The 16,057-nt window shown below is 38.0% G+C and overlaps 1 long non-coding RNA gene and 1 pseudogene across 1 annotated transcript in view; one reads left to right on the plus strand and one right to left on the minus strand.

Moving 5' to 3' along the window:
* Positions 1-202: 202 nt before the first annotated feature.
* LOC102132569 (T-complex protein 1 subunit eta pseudogene) lies at positions 203-1,943 on the plus strand (annotated as a pseudogene).
* Positions 1,944-10,148: 8,205 nt separating this feature from the next.
* The window catches only part of LOC135971605 (uncharacterized), a 70,438-nt gene continuing 64,529 nt past the window's right edge, over positions 10,149-16,057 (minus strand). The window contains exon 4 of the long non-coding RNA XR_012415886.1: positions 10,149-12,495. This is a non-coding gene — a long non-coding RNA (uncharacterized lncRNA). The remainder of the gene's footprint in view (positions 12,496-16,057) is intronic.

Raw genomic sequence — 16,057 nt, forward strand, 5'->3', positions numbered from 1 at the left:
CTCTCACATGAAATCAAAAGCTAGAAATGATTAAGCTTTGTGAGGAAGGCATGCCAAAAGCTGACATAAGCCAAAAGCTAACCCTCCTGTGCCGAAATTAGCCAACTTGTAAATGCAGAGGAAAAGTTACTGAATAAAATTAAAAGTGCTACTCCAGTGAACACAAGAATATGAAAGTCAAACAGCCGGGTGGCCGGGTCTCGGAGAAGAGGGGAGAGTGGCGGGCTGCTGAATAAGCTTCCAAAATGATGCCCACACCAGTTATCCTATTGAAAGAGGGGACTGATAGCTTCCAAAGCATCCCCCAGCTTGTGAGTAACATCAGTGCCTGCCAGGTGATTGCTGAAGCTGTAAGAACCACCCTTGGTCCCCGTGGCATGGACAAGCTTACTGTAGATTGCAGAGGCAAAGCAACAATTTCTAATGATGGGGCCACAATTCTGAAACTTCTTGATGTTGTCCATCCTGCAGCAAAGACTTTGGTAGACATTGCCAAATCCTAATCATCATTCAAGCTTTCCGCACAGCCACCCAGCTGGCAGTTAACAAGATCAAAGAGATTGCTGTGACTGTGAAGAAGGCTGATAAAGTGGAGCAGAGGAAGCTGCTGGAAAAGTGTGCCATGACTGCTCTGAGCTCCAAGCTGATCTCCCAGCAGAAAGCTTTCTTTGTTAAGACGGTGGTGGATGCAGTGATGATGCTCGATGATTTGCTGCAGCTTAAAATGATTGGAATCAAGAAGGTACAGGGTGGAGCCCTCGAGGATTCTCAGCTGGTAGCTGGTGTTGCATTCAAGAAGACTTTCTCTTACGCTGGGTTTGAAATGCAACCCAAAAAGTACCACAATCCCAAGATCGCCCTTTTGAATGTCGAGCTCAAGTTGAAAGCTGAGAAAGACAATGCCGAGATAAGAGTCCACACAGTTGAGGATTATCAGGCAATTGTTGATGCTGAGTGGAACATTCTCTAATGACAAGTTAGAGAAGATCCATCATTCTGGAGCCAAAGTTGTCTTGTCCAAACTCCCCACTGGGGATGTGGCCACCCAGTACTTTGCTGACAGAGACATGTTCTGTGCTGGCCGAGTACCTGAGGAGGATCTGAAGAGGACAATGATGGCCTGTGGAGGCTCAATCCAGACCAGTCTGAATACTCTGTCAGCAGATGTGCTGGGTCGATGCCAGGTGTTTGAAGAGACCCAGATTGGAGGCGAGAGGTACAATTTTTTTACTGGCTGCCCCAAGGCCAAGACATGCACCTTCATCCTCCGTGGTGGTGCCCAGTAGTTTATGGAGGAGACAGAGGGGTCCCTGCATGATGCCATCATGATCGTCAGGAGGACTATCAAGAATGATTCAGTGGTGGCTGGTGGCGGGGCCATTGAGATGGAGCTCTCCAAGTACCTGCAGGATTATTCAAGGACTGTTCCAGGAAAACAGCAGCTGTTGATTGGGGCGTATGCCAAGGCCTTGGAGATTATCCCACACCAGCTGTGTGACAATGCTGGCTTTGATGCCACAAACATTCTCAACAAGCTGCGGGCTCGGCATGCCCAGAGGGGCATATGGTATGGGGTGGACATCAACAACGAGGACATTGCTGACAACTTTGAGGCCTTCGTGTGGGAGTCAGCTATGGTGCGGATCAATGCCCTCACAGCAGCCTCTGAGGCTGCGTGCCTGATCGTGTCTGTAGATGAAACCATCAAGAACCCCTGCTCGACTGTGGATGCTCCCCCAGCAGCAGGCTGCGGCCGTGGTCATGGCCGCCCGCACTGAGAGGCACCCCACCTATCACATGACTGGCTGACTGCTGGGTGCACCTACTCTCCTTGGGTTGGTTACTTCATTTTACAAGGAAGGGGTAGCAGTTGGCCCACTCTCTTCTCACTGGAGGCTATTTAAATAAAATGTAAGACTTCGGAAAAAAAAAAAAGAAAGAAAGTCAAACAGCCTTACTGCTGATATGGAGAGAGAAAGTTTTAGTGGTTTGAGTAGAAGAACAAATCAGCTACAACATTCCCTTAACCCAAAGCCTAATCCAGAGAAAGGCCCTAACTCTCTTCAATACTATGAAGGGTGAGTGAGATGAGGAAGCTGCAGAAGAAAAGTTGGAAGCTAGCAGAGGTTGCTTCATGAGGTTTAATAAAAGCTGTCTTCATAACATAAAAGTTCAAGGTGAAGGAGCAAGCACTGATGTAGAAGCTGCTGTAAGTTATCCAGAAGATATAGCTAAGATCATTGATGCCATCTAAGACTTCTGGAGCAGGAGAGAAGTCAATGCTTGGCTCCAAGGCTTCAAAGAGCAAGCTGAAAATTGGATGGAGCTGGAGGCCTTTACTCTAAGTAACTCAGGACTGGAAAGCCAAATACCATATGTTCTTAGTTATAAGTGGGAGTTAAGCTATGAGGAAGCAAAGGCATGAAAATGATATAATAGACTTTGCGGGCTTGGCAGCGAAGGTTAGGAAAGGGGTGAGGGGCAAAAGACTACATATTGGGTACAGTGTACACTGCTCAGGTGATGGGTGCACTAAAATCTCAGAAATCACCACTAAAGCACTAATCCATGTAATCAAAAAACACCTGCACCTCAAGAACTATTGAAATTAAAAAATTGAAAAAAAAAAAGAGTAGGCTGACTCAAAGTTTAGGGGCTAATGCAGCTGGGGACTTTAAGTTGAAGCCAATGCTTATTTCCTATTTCAAAAGTATTAGGATCCTAAGGAGTCATGGTAAATCTACTCTGCCTGTGCTCTATAAATTGAATAACAAAGCCTGAATGACAGCCAATCTGTTTACAGCATGATACAATACATATTTTAAGCCCACTGTTGAGACCTACTGCTCAGGAAAAAAAAAAAAAGCTTCCTTTCCTAATGTAACCGCTCACTGACAACACACTTGGTTATCTAAGAGTACTGATGGAGATGTCTAAGTAGATTAATAATGTTTTCATGCCTGTTAACACAACATCCATTCTGCAGACTATGGATCAAGAAGTAATTTTGACTTTCCATTCTTATTATTTAAGAAATACATTCTTTAAGGCTATAGCTGCCATAGATAGTGATTCCTCTGATGGATCTGAGCAAAGTAAAATGAAAACCTTCTGGAAAGAATTCACTATTCTTGATTCATTCATAACATTCATGATTCATGGGAGGACATCAAAATGTCATCATTAACAGTATTTTGAAAGAAGTTGATTCCACCCCTCATGGTTGACTTTGAGGGGTTCAAGACTTCAGTGAAGGATGTGTCTCCATAGCAAAGAAAGAATAAGTGGCAGAGCCTGAAGACATGACTGAATTGCTGCAATCTCTTGATAAAACTTTCACAAGTTAGGAGTTGCTTATTAGGGATTAGCAAAGAAAGTAATTTCTTGAGGTGGAATCTACTCTTGGTGGAGATGCTGTGAATATTGTTGATATGATAAGAACAGATTTAGAATATTACATAAACTTAGTTAACAAAGCAGTAGAGGGGTCAGAGAGGATTAGCTAAAATTTTGAAAGTTCTACTGTGGGTAAAATGCTATCAAACATCATCAAATGCTATGGAGAAGTCTTTTGTGAAAGGAAGAGTCAATCAATATGTCAAAATTCATTTTTGTCTTTCTTTCTTTAATTGCCACAGTCACCACCACCTTGATCAATCAGCAACCATCAAATTCTGAGACAAGACATTCCACCAACAAAAAGATTATGACTTGCTGAACGCTCAGATGATCATTAGCATTTTTTAACAATAAAGTATTTTTAATTAAGATGTATACATTATTTTTAGACCTAACGCTATTGCACATTTAACATACTATAGCATAGTATGAACATAACTTTTTATACGCACGAGAAAGCCAACAAATTTGTATGAGTCACTTTATTGTGATATTCCTTTTAATGTGGTGGTCAAAACCACACCTGTAGTATCTCTGAGGTATGCCTGTATATGTTATTGGCAGACTCTGCAATACAGTCACTTACTGCAGCAGTTTGCTTGAGAATTAGGGATTTTCTAGAATGTTGGACTTTCAATGCTAAAACCAGAAAGTCCCAGGCAAATTGGGAGAAGTCGTTCACCCTATTCTGAAGCTACCTTAGCTATGATTTCCTTCTACTCACTAGCAATATAAACTATAAAGAGAAGGTGATCACAAAAACTACTTTCAGGTACCATTTGTGCCCAACTTTACATTTAAACATTATGCTATACAATGTAAGAAGCACAGAACAAGACAGGAAAAATGATTTATTGCTAACAGGCAGATTTTGTTTCTTTCTTTGAGTTTATCTCTAGTTTAATTCTTCTTTAATTGTTACTCATTATTTATGCTTTTGAAAAATCACCCTATTACCTTATGATCCAGCAATTCCACTCCTAGGTATATACCTAAAGTAACTGAAAATAGGGACTCAAACAGATACTTGTACACCAATGTTCATTGCAGCATTATTCACAATAGTCAAAAAGTGGAAACAACTCACATGTCCCTCGACAGATGGATAGATAAGCAAGACTTGTTATATACATACAATGAAATATTATTCAGTCATAAAAAGGAATGAAATTCTGACATATGCCACAAAATGGATGGACCTTGACGATATTATGCTAAATTAAATGAGCTAAATGCAAAAGGATGAATGTATGATTCCACTTATATGAAATATCTTGAATAGGCAAATTCATAGAAAAAGTAAACTGGAGTTTACCAGGGGCTAGGGAGAGGGAGAATGAGGAGGTACTGCTTAATGGTTATGAAGTTTCTGTTTGGAGTAATGAAGAAGTTTTGGAAATAGTAGTAATGATTACACAACATTGTGAATGTAATTACAGTCATGTGCCACATAGTCATGTTTTAGTCAATAAGGAACCACATATACAATGGTACTTTCATAAGATGATAATAGAGTGGAAAAATTCCTATCACCCGTTGATGTCATAGCTGTGGTAACTTTGCAGTGCAATACATTACCTTTTCTATGTTTAGAAAGGTTTAGCTATGCATATACCATTGTGTTACAATTGCCTACAGTATCTATTCAGTACAGTAACATGCTGTACAAGTTTGTAGCCTGGAAGCAATAGGCTATACCACGTAGCCTAGGTATGTAGTAGGCTATACCGTCTAGATTTTTTAAGTACACCCTATGACATTTGCACAATGATAAAATAGCCTAATAATGCATTTCTTAGACTGTATCTCTGTTACTGACGTATGACTAATGTGACTGAATTGCACACTTTAAAATGATAAATTTTATGTTATATATATTTTACTACAATATAAACATCAGAAAAATCACATCTAAGGAATGGAAAAAGTCAACAAGGAAAATGTAGGCAAAGTATTCAAGTTTACGGCTAATCTAGTATTAAAACCATTTAAAAAGCTGGGTTTGCTAAACTCAGAATTATATCCGGTGAAATATGAAGTGGATCTCTCTCTTATGCCTTCAACATATTTCCCTTTTCTATACTTAGATCTCTAGTCAAAGGTTAAGCATTTTCCAAATATATTCTCTATTACAAGTACCTTAGACATGTGTGGGTGAGATTAGCTGCTTAAGCACCAGAGGAGAGGTAGCTCTTCAGCTGAAACTAATGAGTAATACCCTGTATACTTAATAACACCAGTCTTCAGAAATATAAGTCATCTCAGACTTGAGGTACAAAAAAATGCACTTTAGAGTTGAAATATGCCAGGAAGATGCCTCTTCCAGGCTTCATCCTACAAGGCTCCATAAACTCTGAATCTTGTTTCCAATTATCCATACCTATAGTAACTCTCTCCCAAATTGTACCTGCAAAAGGTTCTTTTGCATATATTAATAGAAATGCAATTTTTCTAGCACATCTGTTGAAAAGATTATATTTTCTAATTGAATCACCTTGGTACCTTTGTCAAGAATCAGCTGACTATATATAGCGAAGTCTAATTTTAGACCCTCTATTCTTTTTTTAAAATAATTTCAACTTTCATTTTAGATTCAGGGGCATATATGCAGGTTTGTTATCTGGGTATATTGTGTGATGCTCAGGTTTGGGGTGCAATTGATCCCATCACCCAAGTACTGAGCATAGTAACCAATAGTTAGTTTTTCAACTTTTGTCCCCCTTCCTCCCTCCCTCCTTTAGTAGTCTCCAGTGTCTATTGTTGCCATCTTTATGTCCATGAGTAGCCATTGTTTAGCTTCCACTTATGAGAACATGAAAGACCCTCTGTCTTATTGTTAATCTATATTTCTATCTTTATGCCAAAATCAAAGTACCATGTATCTGATTTTAAGACACTATAATTCCTCCAACTTTGTTTTTTATTTTCAAAATTTCTCTATACTAGATTTTTTTGTTTCTTTATAAATTTTAGAATGAATTTTTCAATTTCTACCAAGGAAAGCCTGTTAAGATTTTGACATCTTAACAGTATTGAGTCATCTAATTCATGAGCATGGTATATGTCTCCATTTGTTTAGACTTTAATTTCTCACAACAATGTTTTGTAGTTTTAAGAATACAGGACTAGGCCGGGCGCGGTGGCTCAAGCCTGTAATCCTAGCACTTTGGGAGGCCGAGACGGGCGGATCACGAGGTCAGGAGATCAAGACCATCCTGGCTAACACGGTGAAACCCCGTCTCTACTAAAAATACAAAAAATTAGCCGGGCGACGTGGCGGGCGCCTGTAGTCCCAGCTACACGGGAGGCTGAGGCAGGAGAATGGCGTAAACCCGGGAGGCGGAGCTTGTAGTGAGCTGAGATCCGGCCACTGCACTCCAGCCCGGGCGACAGAGCGAGACTCCGTCCCAACAAAAAAAAAAAAAAAAAAAAAAAAAAAAAAAAGAATACAGGACTAGTACATATTTTACTAAATGTATTCTTAAATATTACAGTTTTCAATTCTATTACAAATGGTATTGATTTCATTGAAATTTCTAATTGTTCACTGTAAGTACACTAAATTATTATTATGCACAGTAGTTATGTTCTATAAAGTCTCCGTAAACACTGAATTAGCAAAACTAAACCATTGTTCCTAGGGAGAATAAAGATAAAGTTCCTGCAAGTCTCTGGTAATGTTTTTATCAACAGCTCAGTACATAATCTTGTTTTATGTATATTTATGCTTAAAGACACGTTATTTCTTATATATTGTTGACTCATTAACATTGAACTCATAGCCAACAACACTGTAACTCATGCCTGAACAAAGCTTATTTGATACACACATTTTCTTTGTAAGGCATATCACAGCTTTCCTGCACTTAAGAATACTAGACATCACTTCTGCAATATGATTGGGGGCCATTTTGACCAGCAAAACCACTCCAAAAAAGCACAATTATGCAAAAAGTGGCATTAAATAGAGCACAAAAAGGGCACTTGTTTATAGTATGAGAGATGAAATAACAAGACAGAGCATCATCTTGTTCAACATCAGCAGGGAATATGAACATCAGGTGACTTAAATTTTTCACTGCTCTGTGCATGTCCACAAGTGAGTGTGAGAGTGCCAGGAGTATACATTTGGGGGTTACAAATCAATTAAAATTGCCTAAAGCTATAGGCAAATTCCAAAGTACAGAAGCTGCTAAAATGAGGATGGTATATATAAATAGATTTCATTTTCCAATTGTTTACACAGTTCATATTGATCTTGTATGCTGTGACTTTGCTGAATTCACAAGTTTTAGTCATTTTTTGGAGAGGCCTTAGGATTTTCCACATAGATTATTTTGTAATCTGTAAACTCTTCTATACTCTTACTGATTTTCTGCATACATCTCCCATCAATTATTAAGAGAGGAATGTTGAAGTCTCCAACTATAATTATGGATTTCTATTTCTCACTTCAATTATATGAGTTTTTGTATCATGTATTTTAAATCTCTGCTGTTATGCACATGGGTATTTGCAATTGTTATGTCCTTTTCATGAATTGATCAATTTATCATTATCCCTAGTAATATTCCTTGTTCTGAAATTTATTTTATATAATATTAATATAATCACCCCAGCTTACTTTAAAGTAGTGCATGCATATTATGTCTTTATCTATTTTTAGTTTATCTGTCTTTAGCATTAAAGTTGCTTTCTTAGAAACAGCATATAGCTGGGACTTGATTTTTAATCCAATGAGACAACCTCTTCCTTTTAGTTGGATTCTTTAGATCATTTATATTTAGTGTGAATATTGATATGGTTAGCTTCATATATCTAGCATCTTATTATTTGTTTCCTATTTTTCCCAATTATCCTTTGTTTCCTTTTTCCATTTTCCTGCTTTCTTCTGGAATAATTGAATATTTTTATAATTTCACTTTATTTTCATCATGGTCTTATTAGTTTTATCTCTTTGTTTTATTTTACTATTGCTCTAGGATTTGTCAAGGGATAATGAGACCACCACTCAATACCTCAAATAAAAAAATAAGAGAAAGGAAGAGCCATGCTGATTAGACAGAGCAGAGAAGATGACTGATTATATATTTATTTAGGGGAAGTGTGGAGCTCAGGGATTGGCAGACCTTAAGAGGAATAAGTAGATTGAGATTGACATCATCTGTAGAAGTATGGTTACTGATATGCATACAGATGATAACATATCAGAAGAGCAGAAAAATGTTGAAAGAAAGGCAAGATATACATGTGTGTATATATATGTATATATGTGTATATATATACATATATGTGTGTATATATGTGTGTGTGTATATGTGTGTGTATATATACACACACACACGCACACACAGGTGCACGTGCACGCACACACACACACGAATATTATTCAACCTCAAAAAAAGAAGGAAATCCTGCCATTGGCAACAACATGAATGAACCTGGAGGACATTATGCCAAGTGAAATAAGCCAGACACAGAAGGACAAATACTACATGATGCCATTTGTTATGAGAAATTGAAAACAGTCAAACTCATAGAAAAAGAGTAGAATTATGATTACCAGGGACTGGAGTGAGGAGGAAATGGTAAAGTATTAGTAAAAGGACACAAAGTTTCAGTTATATGAGATGAATAAATCTCAGAGATGTACTATACAATGTAGTGCCTACAGTTAAGAGTACTGTAATATTTTAAAATTTGCTGAGAGGGTAGATCTTCTGTTAAGTGTTCTTATCACAAAATAATAATAATAACAATACATAAAGAAGCCAGGAGGAAACATTTATAGGTGGTGGATATGTTTATGGCATAGATTGTGACAATGGTCTCATAGGTATACACTCATCTTCAAACTCATTAAGTTTTGTACGTTAGGTATGTATACCTTTTTGTATGTCAATCATACCTACATAATAATCCATCATATATAATAGAGTGATTTTTTTAAAACAAACTAATTTAACCATTTTTAAAGGACAGGTGTTTTGCTTTTTTTTGGTTTAATAATTAATTCTTAAGTTAATGTTTAATCACACGTAGCAGTTAAGTGTATGGACACTGGAATCAGGCTGTCTCAATCTTGGTCCCACCATTTACAAGCTGTATGAGACTGATTCATGTACTCATTCCTTCTTTGCCCCTGCTTCCTCATCTGTAAAATGAAAGTGATAATAATATCAATTTTATAGGGCTGTTGTGAACATTAAATGAGCTATATGTGTGTAAAGAACTATATCAATTATCTATTGCTGCATAACAAGCCTGTATTACAAAATATTCCAAAACTTATTTGCTTAAAATAAGAACCATTTATTTAGCTCACAATTGGGTAGGTCACAATTTGGGCTGTGCTTCTCTGGGAGTTTCTTCCCCTGGTCTCAATGCAGCTTACTCCAGTGTATACAGTGCATCATTGACCAACTATTCATCCTGCTTCTGGAGTTTGACTCATTGTCGGCTCTAATGATGGAGGTAAGTAGACCTTGTGCCCCAGTCCTCCCATAGAGTAGCCTGGGCTTGTTCACAGGATTGTTTAGGCATCTAAGAGCAGCAACAGAGCAACTCCACTACTCAAGCACTTTCAAAATCCACCTGTGTTACATTTGCTATTTTTCTCATTTATCAATACAAGTCATATTTTTCTAGCCCAGTGTTAGTATAGGAAGTTACCATCTGTGGTATAGATATGAAGAAGGGACAAATTTGTAGACATTTTTTGAAATATACCATAGAACACAGTAAAATTGTAACTATTTAATACATGTTATTTTTTTATTTACCTTATTGTAATATATCATAATACAATAAGCATATAGTAGTCATTATTTACAAATAATAGATAGTAATAAAATCATGTAGCCAAGGCATTATTTATTAAGTCCATCACATCAGTGCCCTGTTATGGCTAAAATAAATGTCTTTGTCTTGGTCCAACTGATCTTTTCACTCTGTCTCTGTGCAATTATTACAACTTCAGGGGACATCTCTTGCCTCCAGTTCTACAATCATGTAGTGCTGCAAAATCCCTTCTCTCTGCACTCTTCAGTGAGAACAGTTGTATAAATCACCCAGAATGTTGGCAAGAAAAGAGCTACTTCTGGGCTGAGTGCTTTTTGGAAAAAATCTTTCCTGCTACCCAGAAGTCATTTACATAGGTTAATTCCTGGGGGTTAAAATCCATGGCACCCCTTTTGCTGCTGCAGCTGTGAGAGAAATTGCCTTTTTGCAGCATCACAGAGGGATTACTGCTTAAGCATTTTATGCACACTTACATGCAGGCACTCCTGGCATCAGAAATACTGTTTACTGGCCCTGCACATTTAGGTCTGAATAGCCCTCCCTCCCTGGATTTGTTATTCTCCTGACACCAAATGTCACATTTATTGCCCCAATGAAGTATTGCCTGAATCCTCCTGGATCAAGCACTCATCTGTAAATCATTGCTCAATCATTCTCTGGTCCTACATTCCCAAACTTGACTTAATCATAGATAAGTCTGTTCATAGCCCACAAGTCTTCACTGAACCTCAATAACCTACAAGTCACCTACTTCTCTGTGGCAGGATGATTCATTGAGATATTTATTTTACCTTGTTCTTGCTGCAGTAAGAGAATACAAAGAATAAAAGGGAAATTTTCCTTATCCTTCCTCCCTTCCAAGAAGAATAATCATGTCCCTGTGATCAATATCCCTTGATCTGTGGGAATTATTGTAGTAGGTTCTTTGTTTTCCAGAAGAGACCCTGAAAGCAACACCCTTCCCACTACCCCAACCTTACTCCACATCTTTGGGAAGAAGCTGGTACTTGGGAAACAGGGATTAACAGCCTGAACTTTGGAGAGAGAGAGGGCAAAAGAGAGAGAGATTCCTACAGAGTCAAAGTGTTTTGGGAAGGGAGGGGAATATTGTTTATTTCAGGTGTGGATAGAAGACTTGAACCCCTTTTCCATGCAGTGGCCCAGAAGTGATAAGACCTCTGATGTGGTAACACATGGGTAGCATGTCCCAGGGCCTTTGGAGCCATGGCCAAAATTTTGTAAGGGAGTGTTCATATTCAAATGGGACAAGTACAGTTGGGCAATGAACATCTTAGCAGCAACTGTGATAGAATAAAGACCTGAGTCCCCTTTTTCAAGTTTTCTACATTGTATGAGCCCTAGTAAGGAAGTAGTAACGAAATAGCTCTGTCCAGCATCCTCTGTCTCATATGCCTATAATTAGATTTCCTCCTAGCCCTACAACAATCAAGCCAGAAAACAAGGCTATGTATTACCTTTCTCACATCTTAGTCAAGGTGCAAAATTATAGTGACATACCAAAAAATAACATCTTCATCAAGTTTCTAGGAACTGGTTTTCTAAGCTATTTTCCATCCTCATAGTTTTTGGTTTCATGCTAGTCACCAGAAATCCAGGGATAAAAGAAGATACACAGTAGTAGCCAGGAATTAGTGGGAGCCTAATATGTCAGTGCTAAAATCTCATCTAGATCTGGTACACAATAGCTAGCTGACTGGCACCAGTAGGCCTGTTAGCAGGTGTGAGATAAAGAGAATTCAGATCCTACCATGGCTCAAAAAGCAATTACACAGAAATGTTGCTGCAGGACTTAACATTAAAAACTCTCCATCAGTTCTAGTTGGCTCTAACCACCAGTCCAAAGGCAATTTTCTCCCAAACTTTAGGCATTATAGATTCCCTCTTTCCCCTTGAACCTGAAAATCCAGCTGTGTTCTCTCGCTTCTGACATCAGCATTACTGGCTTTGATACAGCCAACCATCTGGTTGATGAGGCATGAGGCAGAATGGAATCCAGCTCACTGTTCCCTGCTGTTTCCACATGAACATTACAAAATCCACTGGCATCAGCATGGATGAGGAGCTGTGACCCAGACTTACAAGGAATTAGCACATTAAATGACCCTGGGTCATAATTTCTGATGACTATGAAGGACCTTTTCATGTTGAGATGAAGGTGGCTCTTGTGATAACCTGGAACTTTGGGAAACACTTTTTAGTCAGATGATCTTTACAGGAAGTTCACCAGTTGATATGACATCTTCAGTACAGGTGGTAGAGTAGGAATCTAGACTGCTGAGAAAAAGAGTTTAAGGATTTTAGCTATTTCATTGTTTCAAGTGTGAAATATATCTGTTCATTTACTGTTTGAATTCAGATTTCTGCATAAACTGCTTTTATTTTTTTCCTACTCCTTTTCAACATCATATCTGTAAGTACCAAATTTCTACCCATCAGTGTAAAGCATTTTTTCACTTCCCACCCCCAGCCTCACTCCTCCAGCTTTTTTGTCATTTCTGCCTTTGGAAATTATAAAGGGAGAGGAGAGACAATAACAACAACAACAACAACAAAAACAAAAACAGGAGTAAGAAGGGCAATATGATTTTGTAATTAGAGAACCTGGATTTAGTCTGTTCTGCTATTTACAAAATGAAGTGGTCTTTGTGTACCATCATTTGAACTCTGTGCCTCACATTCCCAACCTGTAAAACAGGGGAAAAAATAGTAAATGATGAAAGGAGTGGTCTGTGTAAACTAGAAAGCCATTAGAGATATTATTTATTTATTAAAGGAAAATTGAAGAAAAGAATTTTGAACTTCTTATCACACCAGAAGTAGAGGCAATAAAATTAAAGTTGACAAAGAAAACTGTAGTTTTTCCTTTTCATTTTTCTCATGAGCCTTGAAGTCGGGTCTATACCTGTTTCGTTTACTTCTTTCATTACAGAGATGAAGTATCTGAGTAGGTTTTCCCCAGCGTTAAGTAGAGTTCTCTCTCTCTCTCTCTCTCCCCCCCCCACTCCCTCCCTCCCCCACCCCCCATCCCCACCTTTCTCCTTTCTCTCTCCCTCTCTGCAGGGAATAGAAATTTGGGATTCAGGAAGCAGCACCAGTCCTCTACTCATTTACCTGCCTGTGGCCAGTCTGTGTTTCCTGGACTGTTCAGTTGCCCTCCTCTAGTTCTCCTTTGAAACTAAAATACATTAAAAAAAAAAAAAAAGGCTGTCCACAGCCACTGCCTTGCTCAATGTGACTATGCAAACCTATTTTATTCTTACTTTGTATTCAGGACACATGCACTCCTCCTCCTGTAGTATTTGCTGATATACTTTGCACTCCAGCTGCTGCAATATTTAAATCAGTGATTCAGTATACAGACCACACAATGTGCCACTACACTCCAACAGGCAAGGTCTGTCTCTCCATGGGGACAGAGGATCTAAGCATCTGTCATTCTCCTCCCATCGCTTATAATTAACCACACACCCCTTTACACATATAAATATTTATGTGCAAAAATAAAATTCCCTGGTGCTTTAAGCCAATCTCTCTTCTCCTCAGTGAGCTTCAGAAGTTGCCAAAATAAATTTTTTACTTAATTTGAGAGTCTGTAAGAAACTCTCTAGTGTTAAGAACTTACATAATTATATTCTGAGAAAATAATTTCAAACCTCAAACTTCTAGAATGTAAGCTCCATGCAGGAGTGATCTTTGTCTCTGTCACAGATATATCCCATGTGCTTAGAAGAGTCTCTGGGATACAGTGTGAGCTCAATTAGTATTTTTTAAATGTTGAAGGATGAAATGTACAGGAACCCCAATTATAATACATGATTCTGTTGTTTAGGATGAAGAATTTAAGACTAGTATTCTAGTCAAACATTGCAGAACCTGAAAGTACTTTGATATTAAATGAGAACAATCCAGAGTGAGAAATAATCATGAGACGTAAAGTTTGCCTATTATTCAGTCCACAAATCATTATTAACTATTGCCAGACATCATCACATTGGATCCTGAAGCAATTATAAATGATAAATAATTGCCTTTACCCTCAAGTAACTCTTGGCTTGTACGTGATTTGCAAAGGATGGTCTACTGATTGCCTATCAGTATTTGTTAAAAGTACAGATTCTCAGTTCCCATCACAAACTTATTGAACCAGAATCACTGAGGATGATCATTGGAATCTGTATTTTCAATCCGTTAGCCAGGGAAAACTTATGAACACTAATGTTTGAGAAGGTAGCCTAGTGGAACTCAAGTTATTTGACTGTTTCTCAGGAATTCTTTGGTCTCTGCTACCATTCAAGTTAGGTTTACATTGTCAAGCCCAAACATCTCTTAGTGAATGGGTAAAACATAATGATATTAAAATAACATGATCAGCCGGGCACAGTGGTTCACGCCTGTAATCCCAGCACTTTGGGAGGCCGAGACGGGTGGATCACCTGAGGTCTGGGGGTTTGGGACCAGCCTGGCCAATCTGGTGAAACCCTGTCTCTACTAAAAAATACAAAAATTAGCTGGGCACACTTGTAATCCCAGCTACTTAGGAGGATGAGGCAGGAGAATTGCTTGAACCTAGGAGGCGGAGGTTGCAGTGAGCCAAGATCGCACCACTGCACTCCAGCCTGGGCCACAGAGCAAGACTCCTTCTAAATAAATAAATAAATAAATACAAACATGATCATTTTAGATTAATAGTTCAGTATTAGAGCATACAAAACAGTCCTCTTTAAAACTAATCCTTACTGGGACTGGTGATTTGAGATGAAGAAACAAAAAGATAAACATACAGCACATACTTGTAGACTTTCAGAAACAGACCTAAATCAAATGTCTTACATGTTCTCTAAGCTCCTAAGCTTCTGCAAAAAAGTGTTTGAAACTTACCTCAGGCTTCATCAATTTCAAATATTTCAGTGTATCCATTAATCTGTTCTGCTGAGCGATAACTTCAGAATTGACTGACACCTGCACACCTTCTTGCAAAGACTAATTAGGTCCTCAGTGCCCAAAGTATAGTCAGAATCAACTACCATCTGGCTCAGAATGGTGCTGCCTAACATTCTGAATGTTTAGCTTTAATTATGTGTTTGTATAATTTTATGCAATTTTCTATGGACTACTGACATAGAACATCTTTAAACCCCTGTGGATTGGAAAATCCATCTCCCAGTCATTCTTCCCCCACCTGAATGTTTCCTTGTACCTGGATTCAGCAGGAGGATTATTTTCCATCCTTCATTTCTCTAACGTCTTCTTCACTTCTACTCTTTTATTTTTACACATTGTTCAATTCTGTAAGTTGTACTGGCTTGTGAATCTTGTCCTGTATGGCTCCTGACACCTTTAATAGCCATTTTCTCCAATTTAACATTCTTGCTAATCCTCCTCTAACTCTTACCAATTCTTTTTGAAATGATTTGTAAACATTTAATATTTAATTATTTTCCTTGTTCTGTACCTCAGCACCATGCTATTTACTGTTTCACTAAGTAAAGAATTAGTTAATTTGATTGTTTGATTACATAATAACATTGATTATTATTTATAGGTTATATTATGCTCTCATGCTTTGTGGAAAAAGCATATTAAATTTAATGCCAGCCAGAAAAAAATGAAAATTGCACTTTTTGGGGGGAATGCAAATATTGGTCACTGAGCTAGCTGCAAACACCTCCTTAACATTTCGAAAAATAACAAATTAATAATAATTTGAGATAACACCATTTAATGTCTTAATGTTAAACTGTGCATATTTGCTGTTAATCAAAACAATTTTTTAAACTCAAAGCGATGGCACTTAATGTTCTTTTAATTATGCAAGGAGCTAATCAATTTGTCCCTT

This window comes from Macaca fascicularis, chromosome 7, assembly GCF_037993035.2.
Source record: "Macaca fascicularis isolate 582-1 chromosome 7, T2T-MFA8v1.1".
NCBI lineage: Eukaryota > Metazoa > Chordata > Mammalia > Primates > Cercopithecidae > Macaca > Macaca fascicularis.